Consider the following 27563-nt stretch of genomic DNA (forward strand, 5'->3'; position numbering starts at 1 on the left):
AGGTGCAATGTTATTTTCAACTACTGCTGTATTCTGCTATTATAGCCTAAGCACTGCAGCTTCACTACTGAGATCTGAAGCGTTTCGATTCATTATTACAGAATCCTTGAAGTTTTTTTAAAAAAAAAACAAATTCCCCTTTCCTGAAAGAAAAACAGTTCCCTTGTAGTTTTGAATTTCTTCTTTTCTTCTCAGAAGTACCTTAGCTCAAAACACAGTTATCTTTGCAATGGGACACATGGCAAGACCCCCATGGCAAGTTTCCTGCTGTCAACACTTTACTCCTTCCAGTTTCTATTATTTGTGCATTTTGACTTGTTTGGTTTCTAAAGACATGAAAACAGGTAGCATTATAAATGGATGTGTGACTGAAAAGCAAGAGAGAGAGAAGAGCAGATTTCCACAAGGAATATCAATTTTGGCATTCTTCTAAATTTGCCCCAAAATACAGTTTCTGAATTTTTTGTAAAGTCGGATTCCATTGAACAAACTAAGAAATTAATAATAATTAAAAAAAAAAAAAAAAAACAACAAACACAAAAAAAAAGGATAAAGTGAAAGCATATTACTCATATTGTTTTTCAGAATATTTTGACTTTTCATTTCCTAACTGGTCATTTCATTTCATAATCAAGCATTTCATTTCCTAACTGGTCATTTCATTTTGTAATCAAGCATTTCCTTTCCTTATCAAAACTAAGGCTTTTAAGAGTAAAAATAGGATCGAATAGTCAAACACTGTAAGGAAATATTTGTTTCCAGTGGAAGTAAACAATTCAGGTTGACTCCTATAAAGCAAAATAACATTTCAGACCAAATACTTTATTTTATTGGTTAAGTTTGTAAATCCAAATCCTATAATTTAACATATGTAAACAAAGTTCCTGCTGCCTGCTCTCTGCTTGAGGTATATTGATCAATAAAAGCATTCCTTAGCTTGTCTTGTTGCCAGTTTTCTAAGGTAACAGGACTGAAATCAATTAAGTAAATACTCTTCAATAAAATAAATATCATCTTTAATTCATATCTTTTCTTCTAGACTTTTTAGGGATTCTGCAAACTATGAGTAACTTTTACAGGAAAAATGAGTTTTAATTATAAAATAGATTATTTTTCTCTCCTGCTATTCCTTTTTTGCTAGATTTCTAATGAAAATAAGAATCAATAGCAATATTCTTAGAAGCAAATAAAACAACTATCTTATAACAGTTGGAAACTGTTGCAAACGGTTTTCCAGCATATGATGAGCATTAAAAAAAAAAAGCTTAGGTACAATTTCACCATAGCAAAGAGTTAATAGCCTGTATTTTGGCCTTCTAAAATTCATATTTTCTACCTTAAGAACTTACCATGTTTGATTTAGTTATAAACCTGTTTAGCACAGAGGTAAATGTTCACAAATTCCAAATTTGGTAACTTAGAAATACACACACACACACACAAATTAAAAACAAACAAACAAAAAAAAATCAACCTTGCATCAAAAGATCAGATGTGTGTGAAGAAGTGTCATTGTTGTTGTTTTGTGGTTTGTTACTAGAGGTAGTGCTTAAGAAAGTGGGAGAGGACAGAGGTAAAAATCGGTCTCCTCCCAGCCCTGTGGTTTCAACAGAAAGCTGGACAGTAGTCATGTTACCTCTTTGCAGAGTATACAAGTACAGAGAGGCACAGTGAAGAAAAAACAACTTCTTTTTGGCCAGAGATGATATAGGAGCAAAAAGCTGTACCTCTTTCTGCAGTTGGCAAGTGAAAGATGACTGTAGGAACCTTAGGCAGAACCTCCCCTGACTGGATGTTTTGAAATGCTGATTTTAAGGAGTTGTTTGTGTTCACCTGACTTCTAATCTGTCTGCTGAAGTGCTCTTGCAAGTCTGTTTTTTACCCTCAAAGGCATTTTCTGCAACAAGCTTTTCATCAGGCTTTTAGAACAACAGAGCAGAACACACATATTCCACAATCATAACAATATGAAAGGAAAAGGTTCATGTGAACTTTTTCCTTAATGTAAGGAGGAAAGCTGAGACAGAAATAAAACAGGTATCTTTTCCTGTTGTTTTATAATATGACCTTCATGAAATTACTTAAGTTCTAGTCTTCCTCTATAAAACAGGGATAACCTTCACAAGTAACCCAAAACATACTGTTCATTCACTTGCCATGAGTTACTAAAAGACTGTGGCAATGAAAGGGGTAGATTTAACAGAAGGGAAGGGACAGAGAAATAAGTCATTAAGGGGACTCTGACTTTTCCTTAATACTGCCTGACTTGGCACATGCTGCCAATATCCTGATATTTGCACAGCTGCACAACCTTCGTAATGCATCCCTAAATGAACAGCACTGAGTTGAGTGCCTGTCTGCAAAAGCATGTGCAACTATATAATTGTGTTGAGAGATGACATTGGATCTTACGTTCACATTAATTCTATTATACAAATATAAGGTAGTTTCAAAGCACAATGAGTGCAATTAAGACAGAAAGGGGAAAGAATCTATATAATGCATAGCATTAAATTTTAATAGGGAACTATTCTTATCTGCATTTTATAGTGAAAAGGCATTATTGCAAAGGGACTGCTCATTTCTAGTTTTCTTTAGGCCTCTGAGCAAAATATGAGTCTATTATATGAATGAACTATCTTGGCAGCAAAAGCGCATTTTCAAGACCATTTCTACTTTTATTTGGGAGCCAGCAACTGTATGCTTCAATAACAAGTATCTTCATTTTGTTACCAGCAGTCAGAGAAATACCAAAAATGCAAAAGTGGTTTGTGCCCCTGACAGTCCACAGGCATTCTGAAAAGTAATATACACTTTCTTGGGGACATCTTTCTGTAGTCCATCATACTAATTTTTGTCAGCTTCACTTGGCACATGAAATAATTCTTGCCTCTATGCTGTTAGATCTATTTTAATTAAATTGTCAGGAAGAAATTGGGAAAGGAAGGCTATCGGAGGTAATTTCTTTACCTCCTTCAATGCTTCTAAAGCAAACTAGACTGTCTTTGAAAGCAGACAGCCCAAAGACAACTGTTTTCTTTGGAATTAGAGCCAGCTAAGTGATGCTCCCTATGCAATCTCTGTTAGCCAAGTGGAATCTGATCCTGTGCACCCACAATCATCTTTCATCCACGTTCCTTACTCACAAGTTCATTTGTGAGTGTAGGCACAGGGCAGACTCCAGAACATCTCTCAGAGAAAAAGGTCATACTCTACCATGGCGTTTTAATGTAATCCCAAATTCACCTTCATACAATCTGAACAGATCTTGTAAGGGCCCAAACTGAAAGTCAAACCCTTAAAGTTACTGTCACATGTATTTGTTTTACTTTTTCCATTTAAGCATGTAATACAGCCTAGCCAACAGCAGTGAGAATCAAAGCATTCATCTCACACATTTTGTCCTACTGCCTCTTCCCAGTCTCCAGAAACTCCTCTTCTCCTGCACCTCAATATCAGTATAGATATAGTCAGAAGATCCCAAAAGTTGTAGTGTCCTTCGCAAAAATGAAAGAGAAAACCAAACCAGGATAATGTTGGGCATAAATCTGAAGCAGAGACCAAACTTCTGCCAGTCACATAGAGTTCACAAATTATCCAAGGTTTTTCCTGCTTGTCACTCAGAGTTTTCAGTGAGGCTTTATAGCTTCTCCTCACAATAACCAGAAAGACAGTTCATTCTCCAAACTTGGCAGTTCAGGAAGCTTTGCACTCACACTATCATTTGGACTATTGTGCTCCAGATTCACTTCCAGCAGGCCACAGATGTTATTCTCTGAATATTTTTTCCTGCATGGGTATCACCTTCCATTCCCATTTATTAAAAATCCATGAAGGAGACAGCTTGGTGGCCCAGCGTGACAAACCACAGTATATTATGCCAATAAATAAAAGGGTGCCAAGAGCAGACTAAAAAGCTGGGATCTAAGTCACAGCTTGACCCTTTCCTAGCTCTGTGTGTTCAAACATCATTCAAATAGTGAAACTAACACAATAAACATATATATTCTGAAATGAATCACAAGTGGAGCATCATTCGTTAACTGGAAAAGCTATTTACTGATCTGTTTCCCATGACAACTTTTCTTTCCACAATTATCATATCCTGTGTTATCACACTGCAAATCAAGAACTACTCCATTTGGCTGAGATTAGAGGTGATTTCAGACTCTGCAAGGACCAATTTGTTAAAAATCTATGTCAGACACAGAATTTATGAGAGCATTTTCTTTCTGAACCATGGAGCTTCTGGTTCATTTGGCCACACTCGTACCTTGATGCAGCATGTTTTCGGTCCTACGCACAGTAAGGCACCGTGAGACTCCAGATTGAGACTGTCTTAAGCAGGACCAGAAAGTAAAACTATGCTGATTTTCAAGGCATTTTCCAGTTTTATATATAATTTTGTTATTTTTACAGACTTTACTGCTCGTAGTATGGAAACAGGTTTCCTTGCACTATCTGACTTACTGGCCAGAGTTAAGAAATCTTATTATGTGATTTCTGTAAAGGTATAATTTAAAAAATCACCAAGTGTTCTGGACTCTGTGTGTTGGGGGCTGGCATTCACCCTACTCCAGATTTTGCATTCCTGCTGATCCCAGAGTCATTGCAACCGCCAGCTAATCATACAGACTCATACTCTGATAGAAAACCCAACCAGTTTCTGAATCCCCAACACCAGCTCTGACAAAACCCAAATGCTTCCTCCTTCATAACGTTTCCAGAGTTTAATATGCTTTTGCTGCTTAATATGATGAAGGTTCTTACCCACGACATTTTCCCCTCCTGTCCAGGGCTCTACAACTTCTGTCTCACTGGTCTTTCCAACATAAGCCTGACACTTTTCTTCCCCACTGAGCTTCACACTGACCATAACCACTACAGCTCCCTGTCCCTTCCATTTGTTGCACTGTCTCCTCCTCATTATCTAGGCAAAGATTTAGCTCCTAAGTCCCTCAGTCTATCAGATCACAGTTTTTCTCTTCTACCAGGAATCCAGTGAGACAAGAGACAGACCTACCTGTGTGGCGGAGACTCTCATCACTATTTGTAATAAAAACTTGTACAAAACTATAATGTCAAAAATTATTATGAATTTTTAAGTCATCCATGATATGGAAAAAAAACAGAGGGACAAAAATAAAAACAACTACAAGCTAAGTAGGTCTAAAAAATGCAGCTCTGTACTTCCAAGACCTGTTTCTTTCCTCAAGTCAGACAATAACACACAGTGAAAGCCATAGACTACAACAGCCACATACCTTCTGTTTACAAGGTATGTAAAACTTCCCTGGTTGCTTGTCTCTCTTGTTTTTATAGAGTAGAAGGTAAGATTGATGTCTTCAGTAATAAAGATGATAAAAACAGATTAAGCTGGGGAATGACAGCTGCAGGTGCATGGTGCATGACCTCAGATGGACCTTCTCAACACATACGTGCTCCTTCAGTTGAGTGTAAATCTTCTTGAAAGCTACTTCCTGCTTGTCCCTGTTTCCAGGTTACCTTGATGAAGCACAAATAGCTCATAGTAATATATATGCTAGCTGAGCACCTCATCCAAGCCCCTCTGTTATGCTCCCACAGTTGCAGTGAGGAGCCTGAGAGATTGTAATCCATGGAGGGAGGAACACATACATCCATCCTAAGTGAGAATAAGAAAGTGAGACAAAAAGCAGAAGAGGCAAAATATAGCCTTATATGATAAAACTTATCAATAACAGACCAAGAGGAGAAAAGGGTCACAGGATAGGGACACCAGTGGTAACACTATTTCCTGTAAGCTGATTCTCTTTAGGAGAGGTAGAAGTGGCCCTCGCTTTCAATATTAATAACATGCCAAGATGACTGTAGTGGAAATGATATATTCAGACAACAACAAAATTTAGGTTGTGTATATACATACTGCGTGTTGTGGGGTAGAATTCTCCTTCTTGCTTGCCATCTCTTATTTTTAGGGTGTCATCAAAACTATGACAAGAAAAGCATGTAAGAAATATTTAAGAAAAAAAAAAAAAAAAAGAAGAAGAAAAAAAGAATGGTCTATGTCAGCATCTGTCAGCTAAAACATTTCTTCACCAGAAACTAAATATAACTTCAGCCAGCCATACATTTCCTCAAGCAATAATGCCAATGTCTAGAAATCAAAATAAGAGGGGAAATAAGGCAGTGGGATACTCCCTCAGCTGCTGTTTTTAAGTCTTCTCTGTGACTGTTAGCATCAGCCTTGCCTTGCCCTCTCCCAGACTTCAAATTTACCATCCTTTCCCTAGGTAACCATAGAAAAGAAAGGGACCTGCAAATGAGAATAATCCCCTTTCTGCTGTAAGCTGGGTAATATCTTCGCATCCTGCTATTCTTTCATCCAGTCTTCCCAATTCTCATGCATAAGCAGTAATATGCATAACACCAAAGTGCCATCTGTGAGCATGGCTGTGTCACTGGCTGCCAATTATTTTATGTAAGATAAATTGCAGCTGCCACATGTTCTTAAATGAAAGAATTAGATGAGAAGAGAATATTTTGTTTTACTCATCTCTGTTGTCTTTATCTGCTGAAATACAACAGTTCCTATTTTCTCAGCCTCAAGCAATTAGAGACTGTATCTGTAATGCCGGAGACAGTTTCCTTCAAATCTTTTATTGCATTTTGTGCTATTTTTCTATCAACAGCCAGTTTTTTTGCACAATCTTTTTTATAAATATGGAATAATGTTAGGATTTTAGAGGAAGCAATTCTGTGCCTATCATGTACATTTTAGCTTATAGAGCAATTTCAAGAAGCTTAAAGAAGCACTTATATTGAAGAATAACAGTTCTTCCATTTCTAGCAAAAGATATCTAACCTGCAACACATTGACTTGTTTTTATAGTTACACAAAACCAATATAAAATTTAAAATTGCTGTTCTAACTTGCTCATGTAGACATATTCTAACTTTTTATGTATAAAATCATTAACACCTTATTTATCTCAAGCTATTTTATTACCCTGCTTTTAGGTAGCATAGTAACAAAATAGAGGAAATGTTTCTTCTTGCAGAAAAGTTAACTTTTGAATAAGTTTCAAAGAAAATCCAGATCTTTGTGGAAAATATTTTCTGTCATAAAAAGACAGAGTGCTTTTTGAATCTTAAACAGCTGCTTCGATTTTTAGCAATTTTCAAATACAGGCAGGCAATCTTGTCATTTTCCATGTTGTCTGGATGTACTCTACTGATGGGGTTTGTTTGTTTGTTTGTTTGTTTGTTTGTTTGTTTGTTTTAGTATATTCTTACCCTTTATGCCTCCATAAATTTTATGCCTTTGTCCCACGTTATCAAAAACCAGATGGTCATCTCAGTTCTTAGACAGAAATTGATTATTCTATGGTGGAATTATTTCCACTTCATTTCCCTTTTTTTCTGCTCATGTCGAAAGACAAATCTAGAACAGGAAACTCTGATTTATTTTCATTCGTTATTGTCATAATTAAAAACCCATTATAATTTAACTCTCCTCCTTACCCTACTTCTCTCGGTTAAAATAACCAAACATACTTTGTTTTTACCACAAATAAAAAATGTAGCATACTGCAAATAGCTGAATTTCCTAGCAAGATCTAGTTAATTTTCAGAGAGGAAATGCAAATCTTGTCTCATTCTCAGCATTGGGCAGAATAAGCACAAGTTTCCTCTGTATCCTCTATATACGTGTGGAGAAGAACCCTCTAGATACTAGAGGATAGGGTATGTTTATTGTCCTTCAATTTTTCATCTTTTGATGGGACTAACATTTAAAAATGTAGTTCTAATATAGCTGCAAAAATACTGGATACTTTGTGTATATTTAGACTGAAAGAACACAGTTTGATCTCAGTAGTTCCAGGTCTAGCTATCACATGGCTGGGATGCAATATGGAAACCACTACAGTGGTCTTTGGCCTAGTCAAGAAATTGTTGTTAAAAACTGCACAAAGTGAAAGAAACTATTGGAAAGATTAATCGTTCTCTGTTTTAAAGATCAGTAAGAATTAAAAAACAAAACCAAGCAAACAAAACAAACAAACAAACAAACAATAATTAATGACACAAACTAAGAAGTGAAATGATCACATCACTCCACCCCATTACTCCACCCTCCAGAGACTTTAAAATTTACAAGAAAACCTGACAACAATGGAAGTATCCTCAGTTTGGACATCTACTTCACTGTCAAGCCGTCAAAGCCCTCGCATCAAGACAACAAATTGCACCCTGACAGCCACACATTTAGGGAAAAGACAAATCTTATGCTAATCACTAATGGTATAGCATGTAGAACACTGTAAATCAAAAGTTATTCGACAGACTTTTGACTGAGGATTCCCAGTCTTCTGCCTCAAGACATCAGTGTACAAAAGCTGTATGTTACAGTTTGCACTATTGAAAATATCCTGGAAGGATTTAGACTTCAAGGCTTAAGAGAGCTTCCAGATGTGGTCCAGGCACATTATGAAGTCTCAGAAATCAGAAATTATTTTAAAAAGACCTTAACTAATTTTTTAAAAGTCATAGCTGCTGAGTAAGTCTCTTGGGACATAGTTCTTGATATTAGAATACTCACTGTTTTTCATATTAGCAACAGGAAAGTACTAGAGCATCCAAGAATACTCTTAGTACAGACATCAATGCCTTGGGTCAATATGAGGCTGTGTAGCTGGTCTTGACAAAAGAGATTTGGTTTTTATGACCTCCAGGTATTGTGGCCTGAAAGGGAGAGATGGGATTCACCCAACCAAATGGGAAAAAAGCATCTTTGCCAGCCAGTTGGCCAGCCTGGTGAGGAAAGCTTTAAACTAGGGACAATGCCAGAGGAAGGTGATAACCCACAGTCAGATGGGGAAGTGGTGGACCTGCCTGGCAAGGAACCATTCTTCACGTGGCTCAAGATATCTACTCAGTCTACTCAGTCATTATATTTATGACAATAGACTGAAAAAAAAATGTTTAAATGAGCTAAAGGTGGAACAAAACCACACCATCTAACTTCTATTAAATGTTTGTAATATATTCAGTTTCTCCTGTGAGCTTGAGATGGAAATGAGAATCCATGCTGTCAGACCTCAGGACAGCTTGTTGCAACACTTGAAAAATCATGCCTTCAACACAGCACTGCAAGGCTTCAGAATTGCTTCATGGTCATGATGTAGCCAGGGACTGAAATTTCATATGAAATCTGCTACCTTAGCCACGTATTTGTTCCACAAAAAAAAAGCTTACATTCTAAACACTGCTCTGCGGTCTGTAGGTCTTACTATCCCAGAAGTGAGATCATTTATTCTCTTACTCAAGAGATGTCATTACTGGCAGAAGAATGCCTTTCTACAGGAAGACTGCCAAGAGGCCAAAACCAAATTGCTTCTACAACACTACAAAAGTGCTGCACATGCAATGCTGGGGCTTCCACAGGAGTATGTGCATATGGCTGTAGCATGGTCAGGATGGCAAAGAACACCTTAAGTGCTGTATCTGCAGACATAGGACTGCTGGAGTGTCACAATGAGATAACTGAAAGCAATGCTGTAAAGGAACACTGCAGTCCATTAGGGAGCTCGGTCTGTGCTACAAAGACTGAAGTTACTTAATGCAGAAGCAAATTATTTAGGTTATTCTCACTGATAAATAATTTTCAAAGAAGATAAGCCAACACATTCTTAATGATGCTTCTGCAGCATACACAATAGAAATCTAGGATTTCCCAGCTCAGCCTTAACACAGGCTCCCCAAACTTTTGATATAATATAATAAAAATAATCATAACATAACATAACATAATGTAATATACAGCATAAATAATTTTCAAACTCAACCCACAAATTACATCTCTGTTCAGAACTAGGGGACTTCCAGTGAACCAATACTTTCATATATTGCTCTAGTTTTGTAAGCATTTCTTGCAGCTAGTCAAAAGTCAGAGACTTTTAATCATCTGATATCAGAGACTCCACCAAGTCATGTAAGGACTGCTTTGCTGGTAAGCTGGTGCTCAGATATTGCAACAGTTGCTAGCAATATCAAATCAAGCAAGAAGAAGAAAAGTAATAAGGCAAGATGATCAGTGAGGAGTGGACTTTCCAGACTCAATGAGAGTCATGTGGATTGACACCTTATCCCTTTCTCACATACAAGGACATATCCACAGAGCTGAAGGCAGCAAAGTTAGCATGACGTAACAGTCTCTGCAGTTCTCCGCACTCTTTCTGTTTAAACCTGAGGTGTACTAAGAGCATAGACCGTCGTTTACTGTCAGTTTATCCTATTTACTTGGTGTTTTCCAACAATATGACCATTCCCTAATATCAGTTTGCAAGCTGCCATTAGATGCCTACCCATTGGGTATCTATTTCACAGTGCAACCTGATCTGGCTTTTCCAATTTAGAATTTTTTTTTATCTCTCTTAAAAGACCTTTAACTTAACCGCAGTTTGTTTTCTATCTGTGAAAAGACCTTCAGTTTCATAATACCTCAAATATGTTAAAAATTGCTAAAATACATTAACCTCCCAATTTCATTTCCAGTAAATTAAGAGCTTTGCATTTTAGAAATTTCAAAGCCTCCAGATAAAAATACAGCTATGCTTGAGAACTGAATAAGACTGTCTATAACAACTCTTAAACACGAAACTAATCTCTGAAGCAGAGAAAGTCTTCAGTAAGAAAATGTTAATTCATTCATGTGTTCTGAAGAAAATAATGTATTGAGTCCAAAGACTCGGAAAGCATCCAGGATACTCAATTGTAAACTAATTTACGCTATCAGTTTCAACTATGCCTAACACAGAAAGACTTTTATGTTTCTGTTAAGATAAATAGTCTTACTTGGAAATACATAACATTTCCACAGAGAAAGTAGACACCATATATTCTACACAAGCAGAACAGGTCCTACAGACTGACATCAAGTTTCAGACTCTCAGACACCCAAGCATGGATTCTTACAGTGGTGCCTTCTATGCAAAGACTTAATGATAGTCAAACTGCTCATGCAAAGGGTAACTTACTCAGAGTAAATAAGCGCTGAACAGTTGGCTGACTTGAGGCCCAAGTTTTCCCCACGTTTCAAATGCAGCTTAGTTTTACAGCTGGAGAACTGGAACAGTTTTGAAAAAACTCAAACACATATGAAACTGGAAGGTGGGAAAATGGAGTGACCACCAGTTACATCTGAGTAACACAGTTTTTGCTTGAAACTTCTGCAATAAAGGACTATTTTCTTCAAAAAGTTATATATTCCTGATAAGAATCACTTTCTTCAGCATACCTGTGCTCAGAAAGATGTAATTAAGCAGATTCATATTTTACTTTCAAAAGGCTATTTGACCATTTGTTTATTCACTTCTTATCAAAGTGCCAAACTAGTGAAAAACAACACTCAGTTCACAACGTACAGATGAAAAAAAAAATGGTGGTAACATAAAGATTTAGGTACAGTTCCAAAAACTCTGTATTACAGTGCTGAATCCTTTCCCATTAGTGACTAAAACTAATACAAATCACATACTATATTTACTTATGTAGACACAGAAATTATTGCAGGTATTTATCATACTAATGCTAATACTCAGACTGTTTTGTTACATTTAAATCTTGTAAATATAAGGGATATCTAAAGATATTAGAAAAACTGATCTAGGTGTGTAACCAAAGCTTATGAGTTACAGGTGGTCCAAGAGGGGAAATTTTTGTTTAAGGTGTGATATTCTTTTAGTACGTGTAATTTTAAAATCTTTTTTAATATAGGTCACATTTTAAGACACTTTGTTATAGGAAAGAGGTGTACAGCTTTGGGGAAATTAACTTTTGTATTCCAATAAATGTCTATGTGTCATGCTATTCTTCACACTGCGTCATAAAGTGACAAGCTGCTCTCTGGAAAACAGTCAACTTGCAGTGGAAGAGATTGACATTTTCCTCCTTTCCTGCAGACTTTCAATGAGAAAAGAGAAAATAAAAAATGAAAGGACAGGAGAGAAAATGTATAGCTTCATGGTTATGATGACAGAATACTGCCTAAGGGAATCCAAGTTGCTGGGCAAGTCATCTCACCTAAAGATTTTGCATGTGCACTCTTTATTTTTCAGATGTTTGACTTGAAATATTTGTCTAACTTACCCCTTGACATTGTTTGAAATCAAGCTGTTGACAACTTGCAATTTCAGTAAGATTGCCTTCCATTTTAAGCAACATGTGTCTTATCCATGGGGCTTATTGAGATCACAGCAGAGATAAATTCCCTGTTAATACATGTCACACAAAAATCCAGTTTCACACCTGTAGCCCTGCGAATGCCTAATTGCTCTGTGAGACGGCAGCTGTACAGTCCAGTCACATGCAGAAAGATGTCGATTATTAGGGGTTTGAACAGCTTGAGTTTTCCTAGTGAAATCTGATTTTTTGGCTATTTGCCAGTTAAAGTGTACAAGCATTCATAAAATGTAATTATAATGGTCAAAACTACGTTAAACTTGGTGAAGAATGTGTTACAGAAGCCTAACTGGAATGGAAGCAGCTGTGTTCAAGCCATTAAACTGTATTCACCTCAAATCGAGGCAACAGAGCACAAAATGCTCTTGAACATGGTCCCTGTCCTGCACTAGTTGACACAAGCCAAAATCATGATAGACAATTCTGGTTTGAGTTTAAGAGATTGACTTCTAGTACTTGAGCATGTCCCCTGGCACAGTTTAAGTTACTGACATGGAAGGAGCCCCCGTCTCTGGAACTGGACCATTATTTCCAGGACAGCAGAAGACAGACTGGCACCAGCCCTCCTCTGAGGTCAAGTCCTATCCAAGTTTTTAGTCATTTTACCTAAGAACGGGAAGCCCTAACTCTTCAAATCAAAATTCATCAGCTTTATTTGTAACATTGTTAAACATAACTATATTTTTAGCTTCTTTCTCAGAAGTGAAAAAAATGTTTTTATATAAGTTTTCCATCAGGACTGCAACTTCCACAAATGCTATTGAAGTACTCTGGAGGATACACCCACCATGCAAAATTTCAGCACACATATTTAAAATTGTCAAAAAGACTATGATTTCAAAACTGAGTTATAATAGACAGAGTCAAGCAAATTTAATATCGAGCAACGTTACAGTTCTGTAATTTTACATTGTTAGGCATAAATCAATTATTTCTTATGATTATATTTAATAATTTTCCTAGACTACTGAAATTCCAAAGATAGCATGTGTCTACACATCAATAGTAATGTCATTTTATCACAAAAATGAGATCTAAATTGTTCACAAATCCCTTGACTTCTAGTTATTCACTAATAATAAACAGACATCAACACCAGCATCTGGTATCCACCATTCCCTTGTGAACTCTTCAGATAGATAAATTGATTAACCTTGACAAAACACCACATACATCGTGTGCTCATGAAAAAAAAAAAAAATTAATTAGTTTCATTTATTCAGTTAATTCTGGTTATCACTTCAGCTGTGTCCTTAGAAGTAGCTTTGATTTTTATTCTTTTATTATTGACATCTTGTGAAATGTTGTACATGGTGAGAACAGAAAAAAGTGAGCCAAAGTACAGAGCCATGAACTGGCATTCACCTCTTCTCCTTAAAAATTCCATTAAGTGCAATGGGAGCTCCATGTTATACCCATTTGACGCTTTGATTTTCAAGTGTACCATAGGAAACAATCACACATTTGATTTTTTAAATTTTTAGTACTGGTACCTCCAGCATGCCTTTTTCTCTTCAAGATTATTTGCTTACACTGTGAAATTATGAACAGATTGATTCTGAACAAGGCAGGTCAGAAAACTATTTTCAGCAGCTCATTCAAGGTCTGGTTTAGAGCTGTCAGTTGGATTTCAAGTTTTGGAAGTATAGAAGAATTCCAATTATATGCACACATTGGCAAATACTGCCATGTTGGTTGTACTGAACCATATGGAACAATTTCCTCAAAAGACTCAAAGCCAGTAATTTTATTGACATAAATTATTCTTCAAAAGTAAAGTCAGATCCTGGAAAACATTTGTTTCAGTAGAAACATTCCCAGGGAAACTAGAAAAGAAACTCAAGATTTCAACTTATTTTAGAATAGTATTACTCATTATGATTTTGGTTTCTGAGTTTAACTTCCACTGTGTTTTTACAGCTCTCAGATTTTTTTAGAAGTACCTACTACTATGTGGGAAAGAGTTTATGATAAGCTATAAGCATTGTTTGTCCACAATTCCATCCACTGTTCAGCACATGGTAGGACCTTCCCCAAAATTGTATTTGAAGATTATCATATTAGCAAAATATTACTCACATTTTTTTACATACATGTCTATGGGATGACATGTGGATAGATATGCATGTGCATATGCTGCCTGAACACTTAATTACGTTTTTTTAGACAGCAGCCTTAAACTGTAATAGATGAATATCTGACTAGCTGTTCTCAGTAAGCTTGAGATTAATATGTATGCACACACATGATACAGGGAGAATGTTCTATACAGAAGCTAGACACTGTATAAGTGGGATTTTCTGTTTAAAGTATTAGGCACTTCACAGTTGAGTGTGCACATGCCCTCTTCAAACTTAACCTGCTATAGCTGTTCAAACTGGTGCCATAATTGTCATGACTTTTTAGTGTATCAGATTATAAATGAGAACCCTAAGAACCAAAAAAAATAGTTATGGCAGAGAAACACCAGCATATGCCTTTATTGTAATCAGTAGAGTATATGCCTCAACTCACTGCAACTAGGCCAGGAGCCAGGTGCCCATATTCTGTTCTTTACTGTCACACCCCTTGGGACTAAGAGGAAAAAGAGACTTTCATCAAACAAAAATGGTGCTTTGGAAGAAATAATAGTCTCCTTAAAACATTAAATAAAGATACAGGCAGCAGAAATTGGATGAGTGACACCAAATAGAATAATCTGTGTAGAGACATCACTCCCTTAAGGTCTAGAGGGAGATCTTTATGCTCAGCTTTAAGATTTGGCTATAGATCATACAAAGCAGAATTGAAAATACAAATCCGGTGACTAACAGCACTGACTGGCCCGTACTCAACATTTTTTTTCTGTTTTGAGAAAGCTTCCCAGTAAATTTCACTCATACTTGCTGACATGAACATGTATATAGAAAACAAACAAACAAACAAAAATAAACACACCCCCCACATTTCCAACAAAAAGGTTGTTTAAATAAATTCTTAGCTTGGTTATAAGAATATTTACTAAGTCTTCATCACTATTTTTTACCTACATTTGTGAGCCCAACACATAGTTCAAACAAAATCACTGATGTTTAAAAAGGATTTTAAATTAAAAATTCTACAACAGCTAAAAGGCAAGTAGGGAAGAAGTTGAAATTTTGCAATTGTTTAATTCCTTTTGGAATACACACTGTGGTGAAAATTTTCATCTGAGTGTTGGCACTCAAAAAGTGTTTATGAGCCATAGAAAGTGCAAAAGAAAGACACCTAAGCAAAAGTGCTATTCATGTACTAGTGTAAATGCTGCACTGAGTAGTTCATGGAGACAAAAATTGTAGCATTTGGTTATTAACAAAGAATGGGGACAGAGTCCATTTTATTTTTAGCTAAACAACAGACCACCATCTGCAGACAGATCTATGGTTCAAAACTTCTTAAAGCCTGTGTGAATCTCATGTCGATCTGTATCTTTCATTGAGATTTTACTTTTTCTTTTCTGTTTACACTCCTCATAGCACATGATGTGCTTAGTACTGTGTAGGTGAGTAAGGAGTTGGAAAAGATGAACTATCAGCCATATTTCTGAAAACCTTTTCTGATTGCTTTCATCTGCATTCTGTCAAAATTGTTTAGTAAGAAGAATTTGCTGCCAGGTGACCATGTAAAACTTTACCAAAAAATTAAAAATCTCTTCCGGAGACCAGCATGTAAGTAATAACAAGTAAGGCAGAATGTGAGAGAGAACAAAATTACCTCCTTTCATTTGCTTCACTAAAAATCAATTTTATTTTGAAGAAAACATTGATTACAACATTCAGGACAGACATTGCTTATCATTAGAAATTTGAAACACTGAAAACGCTAAGCTTTTTCTCATGTTGCTAGGGCCTTCATGGCTAGTCCTGAGCTTACTGAGCAAGCCCACTCAAATCAACATTTCAATTAATCTTATTATTCCACAGGAAACCAATTATTTTTAAAGTCCAAAACTTACACTGCTTCTATGACCTTATTGCCTTGCCAACTGAAACCTACATCAAAGCTCTGAAACAGAGGGATGTTCAGCATAATCTCTGTTGATCCATTTCAGTCTGCATTCAATACCACAATGCAAAAAGGAGAGACAACAGAATGGGAGGGAAGGGATATTGCAGTCACCAGAAACATAATTATGTCTTTTAATTCCCAATGTGCATTCAGCTTTCATCATACCAAAACTGATGACCTATCAGCTTGTCTGTCATAACAGGTTTATGTTAGGACACCTGTAAATGCTAATCACATAAATTAAAAAAAAAAAAAAAAAAAAAAAAAAGAAGAAGAAATAAAAGAAGAAATAAAAGAAGAAATTCCTATGAAGGATATAAAACAAAGTATTTGTTAAGGTCTCATTAAAATCGGAAAAGAAAAAAGGAGAAAAGACACCAGTTTATTAACCATCATCTTATCTCTTGACATTATAGGATATGTAATTACCTAATTTTTTATATTTTCTACAAGTTTCCAATTTAAATGGAGTTTAGAAGATTCCCACTATCAGCGCGTTACTTACACATGCTGAGTAGTAGGAGCAGAGTCTTTTTTCTAATAATTTGGCCTTTCTTTACAATGTTATTTATATCCACAGGTTTGAGGGGAAGGAGAGGTATAGAAATAGGACAAACATATGGAATAAGCAAGAGAAGACTCCTGACAGTCCGTCCTCTGATTGATCAAAATTCTCTCTGTAAGCCCATGATGGCACAAATACATTAAGACACATTCACACAAGCTGGCCAAGGTACAGAGAACAAACCGAAAATCCTTGCACAAGAACACATCCTGTGTAATATATGTTTTATGCAGTAGGATCTAACACAGTCAACTTGTTATAATCATTTCATAGGATTAAACGACAGAAGAAATAATGTGGAAGAGTTTACAGTCTTTATACTTGCTTTTGAATGAAAGCAGTATGTTTTGATGGCTAAAAAATTTAAACTTTTCTTATAGCTGGAGGATGTTAGTGACATATATTTTACTTCCCAGGCAAAGATGTCTTATTTCTGTTATCTGGTAATGACCATAGCCAAATGCAAAATGAGTATCTAGAAGTCTGATAATCTCCAATAAAATACATTCAAGAAAAGGTTGTAAAAAAGTGTAATGATTTTCACAAGATAAAGCTTTCTATCTATTAGCAATCCACATATCAGAGTATTCTAAAATCAAGAAATTAGAGCTACTATTTATTTTCCTTGAAATTCCTTTATTCCCATGCTTTTTTTTTCTCTTAAACTCAATTTACAATTGCATTCTGTATATTTCCTTAATCCCTCTCACGCATATTATTAATTACTCAAATATATTGAGGCACACTGAAACAGTTCTCTGATCTCATCTGGATTCAGAAAGCAGAGAAACTGGTCTTATTCAGTTTTGTATAGGATAATCTTCCACAGGAAAAGCACCTTCTTGATTCTTAGTTTCTCCATTATTTTCTATTCCATAAGGCATAGAAAACACTATCAAACCAAATAATTGAAAACAGGAAATTTCTGCAGTATGTTTTGACCATTGTAGTCAGTAGCTCAGAAAACTTTATTCCACTGGTGCCCAAATGACATAAGAGAGCCATATTGCACTTCCAATCTGCAGACTTTTAGAGAAAGAGCAGGCAGTTTCTAAAAGAAGCCACAGAGATGTCTCTGGGTCAGGGGAAACACCAGGTGAAAGACTTTTAAAGTCCTTAGAAGCCAAAAAAACACACTTAGCCAGTTAAGCCTTTGTAAAATAGTTCCACCTCTGCAACAAAAGCAAATGTTGAGGAAAGGTTTGTTGTTGTAGCTGAGGAAAGGTTTCCTAGTCATTTTTATCTGAGAGCAGCCGCAGTTAAGTTCTTGGCACTTCAGTCATTCATATATCTACAGGGCTCTATCCACCTTCACTGAGCTTCTGTGCTGCAGAGCTGCACCACAACAGAAACTCTGCTGCCGTTCTTTAGGGTTAACAGCAGCTTTGTGACCACTTTAGAGAGCTACAAGAGGAAGGGCTGTCTTGGGAGAAGGAAAATTAGAATTTCACACATTTTTTTTCCACAAGCCAGAAAGCCTCCACAGGCCAGAAGGTCCCATGAGCCAAGTAGAGCTGTGCAATGCAATGCTCTGCTTCCACATGTGCAGTGAATATTCATAACAAAGTTCATGGGTCCTTTAAAAGCCTGAGATACAGTTATGATTGTTTGCCAGAAAACAGCCCGGAGGAGCTGAGCAGCATGGCCACAAACTAAGCATCTGAACTAAGCATTGGGTAGAAGTATTTGTAAGAGGCTCCTAAATGAGAAGGTGTAAGGGTGTGTCAAAAAGCAAAATGGAGCCTGGAGGACCCCTGAATTGTAGTTAAGATATTTTTGACTGCTCTGAGGTATTGTTTATTGGTTTTGGGGAAAGTGTCTGCAAATTCTTACATTTCTTGTCTGAGGGACGGGCTAAAAAGTGCAGCCAGTTTCTTTTCCAGATCAATTGTAATGTGGAGTACCTGCAGCCTCTAGAGGATTTTATGCATCTGAAATACCTTGTCCTAGAAAAAAGGTAATGCAGGTCTCACTTTCCTGGATGAGTCCAGATCACTGTAGTAATTCACAGGATAGCGTTCTTACGTCACATGGTACCAAAAAGTGAGATTGTCTTCTAGTCTTCTTCTGTCAGCTTTTCCTCTATCAGTTTCGTAGGTTCAAGTGATGAATTGAATGGTGCTTTTTTATAGAAGTGTGTTTCCTTCTCCTCATCACTTGCTCCTGTAGATCAAAGTTATTGGTTACAATTAACACCATTCTCACTGCATAAGTACACTCTGAAAGCTTGTTTTGTATTTCCTCAAGGCATTTTCATTCAACTTTTTCAACTAATGTGCTTTTTCCTGAAGGGCAATGCAAACAAGAAAAGGAAAAATTAATTTTAAGGTGGTAGGGTACATAAGTGTTTCTGGCATGAAGACTTTCAAAATTTTATCCACTGAGAGAAAACAGCTTTAAACTTTAAGGTTCTTTTTCATCTCGGTAAAATATGCCCATTTCATTGTCTGCCTCTGAATTATGCATGGTAATAGTGGTAGCATTATAGTAGCAACGAAACATATGAAACTCTCCATAGACATAATTAAACTTAAGAGACTCTTCTCTAGACTGTGCCATTAGGAACTGGAGACAAAACCCATGAAGAGCTGAGGCTTTCTTTTCTTCAGAGAGAAACTCAAAGCAGGTGCCTCTAGGGCCACTAGCTGTCGTTAAGCAATCTGAGGATGTGCTTTATATTAGGAAAAAGCTGGAGAAAAGGAGGATTAGGACTCCAGGCCCAAGAGAGCTGGTCTGGTTAGAAATGTTATGTTCCCATGAGTACAAGGTAACAGATACGACTGAGGGTTTTCACAGATGAAAATAGACAGGACACTGAACTTTTTTTACTAAACAGGAAGAGCCACTCTGAACTTTCCTTTTTGAGAGTTTCTATAAAAAGCATTATTCCTTTGCAGCTTTGCAGCTGTTTTCATTCACCTGAAAGTAAGCACAACAAACCAAATGAATGCACACTGAGTCTTGCAATGATGAACTGACCCACTTCAAAGCCTCAACACTTTTCCTTCTCAGCAGCACTTGTGAAACAAGAAACTCTCCCTTTCGGCTGCTGTTTACATCAAGCAATATACAAAATACACAGTCACATACAACAGCTATTTACAGGTCTGGCTTTTTCCTTAAAACCACTAAAGAATAAACACACTTAAAAAGAGAATGCCAAGAAAGCCAAAGCACAGTGAATTGTGCACATCAGTTAACTAATATTGGCTTCTTTAATTCACTAGCAAAAGAGCCTGGTATGAAGTTGATGGGGAATGAAAGCTCAAGAAGCAGAACTGTAACACTATTCCTTTTTGGCTGAATGGTTGCTTTTTTTTTTTGCTCTCTGTTACCATGGTGAATTTTGCGAAGAAAATCCGAGGGTTTTGAAAGGCCTGTGATTGCAGTCAGTTATTACGTACTTTCATACCTGAATCCCCAATCTTTAAAATCCAAAACAATGTGTCTTGCAAGAGGAGAATGTATGTGCTGCAAATGTTTTATGAGTGCATTTTAATAGGAAACATCAATAAATGACACACTGGGAAAATGTTGACCGAGAAGCCTAGAGAACAGCTTAGATGAGTTTGCATGATAATTGTATTCTGCTATAGCTAAAGTACCCCTTGTGCAAGAAATAATTCTGCGTTTACATTAAGTGTGGAAATAGCTGGATTCTCTCCTGCTTTACAGGGTCCTGGGTATGCTACTCTTATCAATGTAAAAGAGAACCAATCTTATTCCTTTTGAGACTTGTCGCCTCTGTGGCAGTTTTGAATAACCTGTTAAATAGGTTTTTAATAATCCACCTCTGCCTGTAACCTGAGGACAGGAAACTAACTTTGGAAGACAGAGAAAAGTCAAAGTATGAATTGTGGGTGGGAGAAAGAGGGGAATGTTCTGGAAGCTCTAAGAATGAAGGAGAACTAATGTAAATACTGTTTGACAGTTACTTGTCATCTTTTGTGGCTCACTACAGAACAGCATATGAAAGGCAAAACAGTGTTGATCCATGTGACATCACTTGTATGTAGCTTAAAGAAATAAGCTTCATTTTCTCTGCCTTTTGACCCTTTCTCTGCCCTGCAGTCACCTTCAATATTTCTGCACTCTCCTTTGTTACAATCCCCATCAATAACAGTCAAACAAATTGTTTCATGTGCACTGGTAATGGTTTTGGACAGCCCAGAGCAACCAATCCTTCAAAATTGCCAGTTACTCAAGGCTTAGGGATGTTACAGGTCAGCATTTGAAACCTGACTTGCAGCTATTTATCAATCTTTTACAAAGGCTAAAATTTTCACAGAATGTTTGTTATTGTGTAATGCTTACATAGAGACAAGAAGAAAACAGAAGGACAAAGGGGGTGTTGTGTGTTGTTTTGCAAGGCTTAAGTATCTCCAAAAGGTCATGTATGTTTCCTTATTAGAATATCTCAAGATATTTTATTTTAAGTCTCTCATTAAGCTATCATATATTTCCCATGTGTAAATGAGAAATGAGTATTTGTGCTTTGCTAAGCAAAAAAACATTGGAATGTTATCACATACTATGCCTGATTTCAGGAATATGTGTTACACATTTCATGCTGAAGGAAATTACATTACCCAGGGGATGTGGGAAAGAGCTCCATTCAAAATGTCTGCAGAATGGATGGGGACAAGATGCTCCCTTTATATTCCTGAAATGATCCAACCTGAAACGACCCTGTAGCCCCAGCCTCCCACAGTTGCAAGAGAGTGGCTGGTGAGCTGACTGGGGGCATCTCACTTGTAGGACAGATCGGTGCTCCTGAACCACATAGATGTCCCAGAAGCCTCTAAGATCTGGCCACAGCATGCACACAGAAGAGCCATTATCCTTTCTGACTGCAACAGGGTAGCTGTGATGCAGCTGGTGCACCAGGGAATTAGGACTTTGATTTTTGGACTGGCAGAGACACCTGGCTTTCACTCAGTGGTGAGCTCCCAGCTTTTCCGCCTCTCTAAGTAAATGAAAGAAATCACCTCTTCAAGATGCTGTCAGCAGCTTGAGAGTGGCTAGAAGAAATGTGTTTGGCCCCTCCATCTTAGACCCATGGCGACATTTTCAGTGATTGCAGCTGAGTGACTTCATGGAATTTCTGTGCTACATATTTCTTCTTCTTGTTCCATTAGAAAATGTATACTCATAATTTCTGTCTATAATTTAATATTCTCTGGATGTAACTGAGGCTTATGTAAATTTTTATGACATACTAATGGTCTGAAGAGAACTGAAACTGAAGACTGTCTTATAAAGAAAGCTGAAGGCTGCTGATGAAAGGTCTCACTAGAGAGAACATGGAGAGAGGCAAGACTGACTTTCACTAATATATCTCTGAGCTGAGCTGGTCTACTCTCAAATACAACATTCAAACCTTAGGTCATTTGTGAAAACAAATAGTATATATCTATACTCTCCCTTAGAATTCCTGAGCTGGACTCATGGTAGGAATAAATATTCAATATACTTATTTTCTTCAAAATCCTGAACATTTTTTGTTATGATATGCTCAGACCATTTGGAGTTTTAATGCCTTTTAAAAGTGGTAAAGAATTTTGGGGAACTAATTCCTGCTACAGCAGCTGAGAATATAATACCCTTGGGAAAGCTAATGTATAACAGTTCTTTGCCTTTGGGCTCATCTCTGTTTAATAGATAAGAAACCCAACTGATGACCACCTTAACATTTTATTATATAGTAGCTAGTCACAGAAACTCTTTTTTCCACACTTCATATTGCTACTGAACTGAGCAAAAATCAAAAGCGATCAATTTTAAAGGAGCTACAGCTATTTCATTCCCACAATGTTTTATCTACTCTGCTTTCTCTTTTACCTTTCATGTCCCATTAAAACCCTGTTATTGTTGGGTTTTAATGTCATCAGGTTTCAGTTAAGTAAAACCATGCCTTTCATTGCAGATAACTATTCTCTTCAATTACCTCAAGATTTTTATGATGATTTATCCATCAAAAGAGGGGGAGAGAAAGAGAAGGGATATTTATCTCAATTTATAAAAGTGATGATACAGTATTCTGGACACCATTCTCTCTTTAAAACATTCTCACCAGAAATATTATTTTTCCTCTGACTTCATCAAGCTTTGACTAAAGCTCCAGATGAGTAACAAATAGGTGTTGTGTGTTTTATTACTTTCTAATCCAAGTCTTTTTGGAATCAAAAACCTTTCTTAAGATTACGTTTATAAGGAATGAAAGTTTTCTCTCTTTAACTTAAAATATTTAGTTTACCTGTCCACAAAATTGCTTCACAACCTTCAGTTAGTGAAGACGGTTGATAATGTTGGCATTGACCACAACAAAGAAGATTTGGCAGCTGTCAAAGCACTTATAAATTGTAGAGTTAAGACAAAGATAAAACACAGCAAGTAAAAACAGTGACCGGAGGAGCGATAGTAATTTTGCAAACTGGCTGAAGTTCCCCTTCTACTGGGAGAGGTCACTTTGAAGCTGAAGGAAGCCACACATATTCACAGGATGGAAGGAGAAAACACCTTAAGCGTCCCAGAGACCTCTGAATTGATAAATAAACACTTGTGACTATTATAGGGCCAGTGCCTACACCAAAATTGTAATGGAGCTCTGTGCTTCAGATCAGAGCACTCACAGATGGTCTCAAATAGGTTTATCAAGAGCAAAATAGAAGTAGACATAAGCTTTGGGATTTGTGTGTGTGTGTAAGATTCTTTTGTTTTGTTTCATTACTATCAGTTATCACTTATGTAGGAAAAGACAGGTTTTCATGACTTTTTTTTAAGATGTTTTACAGAAATTTGGTTAACAAAATTTTGGATTCTGTTTAAGGATTCACCCAGTAAAGAAAGAGAATTTAAGTATTTAAGAGAAAAAGTTTAATTTTTACATTACTCAGGGAGCAAGATTTCTTTCACACTATCAAAAAAAGCATTAGCATTTCCTAGCCTTCTTGATTAAAAATATGTTTCAGCAATGAAACAAGGCAAGTGAAACCTCAGGATGCTGGTAACCCCAAGGAGTTTCTGAACACACTTGCATAGGTTTTTTGATTTCTTTTAAATTTGAAAACCAAAGCTTAAACCAAAGGAACTTTCTCTTTGAGCAGCCCTCTTTCTCACAGCTGCAGAGTCAAGGCATGGTGGTAATGATGTCTTGCTGTTTTAAATTATTAAGGCTATTAAGACCTTTCCTTTGGGATAAAGTGTTCCCATGTGGTAGAGTTCTGCCATTAATCCAGGTGGAAGAACTTGTACACCTGTGTGATCCCATGCCTTTGGCAAATGCTTCACTGCTTCTGCTCCTAACAAATCCCACTGAACCTCACGCAGGGCTGTAGGCTATAAATCCCTCAGCAGATGTAGCCAGCTGGTTTCTCAGAAATTAGCCAGTCTGTTTGGGTTGAATCAGGGACCTTTCTCTGCTTAACTGGTGCAAAATTGCTACTGATTATCTGCTAACCTGAATGCCATAAGCAGAGTAAAGCTGGAAAGTTATTTCAAAGTTATACTCAGATATGTCGCTGTTGTTGTAGTTCTGTTAAGCGTACCTGAACTTGTCTAACATAAATATCTGGGCTGTTCAGCTGTCTTGCTAAAGTGTTTTTGCTCCTATAGGCAGTTAATAAAATCTGCTTAAGGACAGGGTTGCTACTGGCACATGAATTTTCCTTGCATATACTATCTTAAACAGAGTTTTGAGGAAAATCTTTTATAGAAAGGTTTCTTTAGTGATAATTTCTTATGGCGAGGGTGGGGGTTTCTAATGTTTTGAGTCTTTTAAACTTCTGGAGCTCTTCTGCTACATGAAATAACTAAGGCATATAGATTATGATGTCTACAGAATGTCTATGAAGTTGATGGAAGTTCTGTTTGCCATGCTAGTGTGGGACAGAAAATGACTTTTTCTTTCTTATGTAAATCCCAAACTACCTCTATGAGCTGTTACTAAGCTTTATTTCTTATTTGTGCCAGCTGAGACCAAGATGATTCAACAAAGTGTTTCTGTGAAAATAAGTACGCTTTCTGCAACACAACAGTACCTTTTTAATAGTTTGGCTGAAACAAAGCTAGAGTCATGTTGATTGTGACAGATTAGCTAACTCTGCTGATAGATGATAAAGCAGAGTGATAAACTGTCCATAAATTATGGCATTTTTATCTGCCTATGTCTTTTTATGGCAGCATTAGCATGGTTGTAGGTTGGTAAAAAATTTGCATACATGTTTCAAGAACTCTATTTGCAACACTTAAAACTCAATATGTTTTTTCAGTGTTTTATGAACAAATTTAGCCAGTTCCTTTCTTTCAAGTGAAGCTTTCCACTTATAGGCAGAGGTTACATCATGAGCTGTAATCAATCAGAATTACAAGACCAAGTCTGAATTTTATAATCTTGGCTTTCAATGCTGCTGTGAGAGCATTTAAAAACATTCAAGACTGATTGTCATGTAAGAATATCTCATCATAAAGCACTTATAAAAGAGTCAAATCAAGTAGTATGTGAACAGATCATTGCATCAAATTCTCATGCATCCAAAGCACATGTTGGACACAGCCAGAACTTCCAGTTTTGCTTGTGAAGTTCAGTTCATTCTTTTTAGTCTGGTTAACTCAAGTATGAATTGCCATTTTCTCCATGTTTATCTATTCAAAACAGAACTATCTGCTCCAATTTTTTGCCTGTGTAAGTGGAAATTTCTAAGATCTCAGACCCACAACAATTTGTTTGCTCTCATTATAACTGTCTGCTTAGAATGACCAGAGAAATAAAGGCTTGTTGCCCTCAAACTTCTCAGACTGTCTGCAGGAGACACAGGACACTACTACCAGTAATCTCTGAAAGAGCACTGTAAGTAAGAAAAGAGAAAATAAATGCAGTTGAAAAGCTGTCACAAGTGATCTCTGAAGTGCTTATGAATGCTGACAGTGTAATAATATCACCTGCCTCTTGGTCCTCTTGGTGACAATGGAGTGGATTGACCTTTTTTTTTTTTTTTTAGATTAATGCAATGCATGCCTAAAAGGCATAAGTTTACAACTAAATTAGAAAAACATTACCTGCATAGTTGTTTGATATGTGACAAACAGTAGGATGCAAAGGCATGGTTGATGTTCTCGGTACATAACTTCAGTTGAAAAAGAAAAAAATGTTCTTAATTGATTTCTGCTTCTACAATACAAGAGGTGAAGCAGATTAATTTCACTATGCTAAAGAAATAGTGTCTGAAGCAGAATATCCAGGAGCAGCCTGCCAAATGAGAGAAAAAGTAGAAGAATTAAAATGAACAGCTGACAAAACAGCAGTCAGTTTTGATGCAAGGAAGAGTTGGATATTCACAGAGATTTTGGGAAGAGGAGAAAGAGCAGACTGTGCAATTACTTACAAAGAAGCAAGAGCTTTGAAGGCCCTCAAGCTGAGGTGTGCTGCTGAGTAACCTGGTGATCCTCAGCCTTTCTTTTAGGAATGGAAATGAGGTGATATGTGTGATATGGGCTCACTTTAGAGTAGATGGAGGAATCCTGTGATGTTTCCTTGACCCATTTTGGATAAAGAAGTTGTTTGGCCATCTTTTGCTGATAATGGGATTTAGATGCTGAATGAGCAGAGATAAACAAATATAGCTCAGCTGTTGATAATTATCTCTGTTGCTTACAGTGTTCATAAAGCTTAAATAATACTCTAGAATCACAGCTGAGAACCTGATGAAGTTCATCATTTTCATAGTCTGGTGGGTCCTGGGTAAAAGAAAGCTGTGAGTTTACAGAAAAAAAAAAAAAAAGAAAAAAAAAAAGAATAATTAAGAAGTATCAACAGAAATTACAGATAGTGTGTGTAAATGCATGTGGCAAATCCCCTTCATTAACACTTATTCAGGGATTCTGGCAAAGAGCTTAACAGAATACAAAGAGAGAAAGGAATTAGGAACCTATAGCATTATAGTAGGTAACAGTTTCCTTCTAGTCCAAAAAGACTCTTCGCTATATAGTGATGATGTATTTGTTTCCAGCAATGAGTTGTCTTTTTGGTTTTGCAGAGGAATATTAGACTGATTCCACTGTATGATTATAGGTTCCCTGGAGGGAAGAGTTTCTTCAATAAATTATTTAATGTCATGTCTAAATTTAACTGTGGGATGAAAGTACATTGACAACTCTTAAACTTTAAAACTTAAAGCAAACTATTTTAGCACAAAATTATTAATTCTCATTTAGGTAGTATCTGGAGATATGGTTTCTTTTTGCAATGTGCACTTTGCTACTTTCAAGTTAATATTTTTTTATTGAACAATTGAGTGCCTAGATACAAAACAGTGTAGTGGCATTATAAAGAGCTTTGGATACATTTGCACATTTGCCTCCTGCTGCATAGGTAAAATAATAGGAGACCATGATAAACAGTAAGATAGAAAAGAGCAGAGGTCAAAACACTGAACAGCATTACAATGCTACAAAGTGATTTTTTTTTCTTTTAATTCATTTTATGTTTCCTGTGTTTGGGGAGAAAAACTTGACTTTTGTTTAGTTGAGGTTTGTTCATCCTTGGTGACTACTTGCCACTTGTTTTTGTTTTTCAGTTTTTCAGACTGGCATGAAAAATAAACTACCACAGAGGAAAGGGTGGAAGAATGGTCAATAAAACACACTTATATTGAACTCTCAGCAGCAATGACAGCAAAAGAGTTCAAGTGTGATGGGATTTTAATTTGCTCATTAAAATAAGGTATCTAAAGACACAATTTCAGAACTCTTT

The sequence above is a fragment of the Streptopelia decaocto genome, assembly GCF_964273445.1.
Source record: "Streptopelia decaocto genome assembly, chromosome: 4".
NCBI lineage: Eukaryota > Metazoa > Chordata > Aves > Columbiformes > Columbidae > Streptopelia > Streptopelia decaocto.